The sequence below is a fragment of the Leptodactylus fuscus genome, unplaced genomic scaffold, assembly GCF_031893055.1.
Source record: "Leptodactylus fuscus isolate aLepFus1 unplaced genomic scaffold, aLepFus1.hap2 HAP2_SCAFFOLD_61, whole genome shotgun sequence".
Taxonomy (NCBI): Eukaryota; Metazoa; Chordata; class Amphibia; order Anura; family Leptodactylidae; genus Leptodactylus; species Leptodactylus fuscus.
In genome coordinates, this window is record NW_027440642.1 from 510961 (window position 1) to 514412 (window position 3452).

The following is a 3452-nucleotide window of genomic DNA, read 5'->3' on the forward strand; positions in this document are numbered from 1 at the left end:
CACCCATTGGAGCTGGCTGTAAGTTTCCCCTCAAAACCAAAATGTTTATATATATATATATATATATATATATATTATGATCTTGATTACAGAAGTGTTCTGGCACGGGGAGGTCTGTTCTCTTCTCTGTAATTATATGACGGTGTGACTTCATCCGCATTCTAAGTTTCTGGCCAGTCTCCCGTACATACAGACACTTGGTACATATTATTATACACTACATTAGGTGGCTGCAGGTGAAGGTCCCGGGATCTTGTAGTGTCCATCAGAGTTTGGTATCTCTATCCTGTCAGGGGTCAGTATGTGGGGGCAGGTTTTGCTCCCTTTCTCTCCACATGGGAATGTTCCTGTGTTAGTTGGAGGTGACAGTGAGCTGCTGACAATCACCATATTCCTGAGGTTTGGTGTCTGTAGCACAGGAGAGGGGGGTCTGGAGATATGGATGTTACACGGTGGTCTTATTACAGTAGTGGATGTAATCTGCGTGTGATTCCTCTCAGCGTCTCCAGGTGGGGGTTATATGTGACACCAGGTGCACCCGATTGTTTTCCTGTTTGGTATTGTATTTTAATAACCCAATCTAGGTATTCTGGTGGCCCTGGTGATTTGGTTTTCGATTGTTCTTGGATGGTAACCCTGCCTCAAGAATCTATTTTTGAGGCCCCCAAGGTGTTCGTCCCTATCCACAGGGTCTGAACATATGCGATGGTATCTGATGGCCTGGCTGTATACAATGGAGTTATGTGTTTGGGATGAAAGCTATCCCATCTTAGGTAGGTAGGGCGGTCAATCGGCTTCTGATACAGCGATGTCTCAATTTTGTTGTTGACAAACTGACCACCAATAAGATAAAGATTCCCAACTCTAACAAGGACTACAAGATCCCATTTACCTTCACCTGCAGCACACCTAATGTGGGGTATTTAATAATATGCACCAAATGCCCCACTGGGGGCCTGTATGTAGGGGAAACTGGTCAGAAACTTAGAATGTGGATGAATTCACACTGCCACACGATTACAGAGCAGAGAATGGACCGCCCCATGCCAGAACACTTAAGCAATCAAGATCAGAATATCACCAATGACATGAAAATTTATGGTTTTAAGGGGAAACTTTAAATCCAAAAACGACAGAAAAATCTATGAATGTAATCGATAACTTTGTTGAATCTGGGGGGGGGGGGGGGGGGGGGAGGGTTGAATCTGTCACATGGGTTTATGTCCTTCCATGGGTTTATGTCCAAAGCATCCATAAAGACCACTCTGTGAACTGATGATCTGATTACTTGTGTGTACTAATTCCCACCAAACATTCTAGTCCTATGTGTCTGTTTGCATAAATCTGCATCCTTCAGAAATTGTGTTACACGAAGCCTGAGGAAGGGGCCGAGAGCCTCAGAAGCTTGAAATCTGTCATCATTTTAGTTGAAGAGGAAAAGGGGACCAAAGGTCTGTTGAGGGAGACCCGCGCACACTGGTATGTTTAGGAAGATGGTAAACCAGGGTCCAATCACATAGGGTTTAATGGGTAGTTAAAAATACAGCATATAGCACGACGCGTTTCAGGCCTTACTGTTAAATAACGTCCCACACCACTTGACTGATGAGACAAGAGGTGTACTTCGGTGATACCAAGAAGCAGCTGGAGTCCAATCCAATTTGTGGTTAAAACAGCAAACGAAGGTTTAATTCAAACGAATAGATAGGTTACAGTCCAAAAATTAAACAAAGTTAAAAGAACATAGAATACGCATGACAAATAACAAGTGTCAATATGAAGAGAGTGAGAGCTGGTATGAAGGTGGAGTTAGTGCTCTACCTCCATGTTACCAAAGCCTGCTTATAAAGGCTGAGGATGCTTTACCCTCATCCAAGTTTTTTCCCCATAAGGAAAGGTGTAGGTATGATCCTTCCATGTACTCCGGATCGTTCCTTGTTTGACCATAGCCCTAAGTTTGGCTACACTGACGTATTGTTGTTAGTAACGAGACTTCTTCTACCTCCACCCAACATTCCACTAGCCCCTTCATCTGTCAAGGATGACATGCTGGACACAAATGCTACTCCATGACCTTCTCCACTCACACTCTAAGTTCAGCAAATTATGAGATTTAACACTTACACTGGCCCTTTCTCAAGTGCAAAAACGAGAGCAGGTCCCGTCAGGTCAGACACTCATCGTTTTAGTTAGACGTTAAAAAAGGGATCAATTACTGAAGACTCAATTTTTTATATTAAAGAACCTACTGACAGTATTAAAGGGGCTCTATCATTGGGAAAAGTCATGCTTAACTAAGCACATACATGCATAGCCTTTAGGCCAGGTTCACACATAGATTTTTGGCCCGGACTTTAACGCGGAATCCGCTTCACAAAAACGCCTCCCACTGAATTCAATAGGAGCCAGGCAACCTTCCCTATTTTGACGTGGATCCGGTGGTGGAAACAGCTGCGGCATCTGCTTCAAGACAATCCCTTTGGACTAGGCCCATTCATTTGGGACTAATCTGCAGCCGAAAGCCACGACAGTCACAGCAGGCGGATTTTGGTCCAGATTCTAACGCAGCTACCCGCGTCAAAATCCAGACCAAAACGCCTGTATGTACTTACCCTTAGACCAGGCATGTCAAACTCAGGGTACCCCGAGGGCCACATGAGTAACAAGAGGTTGTTGCGAGGGCCGCACACAGCAGCTAATGGCTAGGGCCTAGGGGACTGATCACTAATACCATGCATCGCAAAAATCCGGCATTTCTATTGCAGGCTACATAGAGTAGCCTACAATAGAAAGTATAGAATGACAGGCTGGAGCCTCACAAGGCTCCCGGCTGCCATAAAAATGCACGCATGCCCCGAATCTTGCTCTGGGTGCCTGCGATTGCCTGTAAAATGGCACCTCAGTTAAAGCTGCCAGACACCATTATTGTGTTGGAGTGTTGGGGAAGGGTTGGAGTACTGGGGGGGGAGGGTAGTGCTGGGGAAGGGGGGCTTCTGGATGTCTGGTCCTACCTGTTTTTTCCCACTCACTTGCAATTCTTGCACTTGGGGGTTAATAGGAGCACTACAGACTGTAATGCTCCAATTAACCCCCAAGTGAAAGAATTACAAGGTGGGTGGGGAAAAAAAAAAAACAGTCCTCAAGCCCAAGGAAGGGCCAGACAGACATCAAAAAGCCCCCCTCCCACAGCACCCCAACCCACCCCATCATCATAAATCTAGTATTTATCCCCTAGGATAGGGGTTAAATACTTGAAAAATCACAATTTCTTCTGCAGAAGCTTACCCGCTTCTGCTTTTTAGCCTGCGCAGCGTAGGAGACCGCGTCTCATTTTCCTTGATATTTTTGATCTTAGTTTTATATTTATTGATTAAAGACAAGAAGATTTTTTCTTTTAATATAAATATATTATTGAAAAACAAATTAAAACGAGCAGAATATCCTCTGTCCAC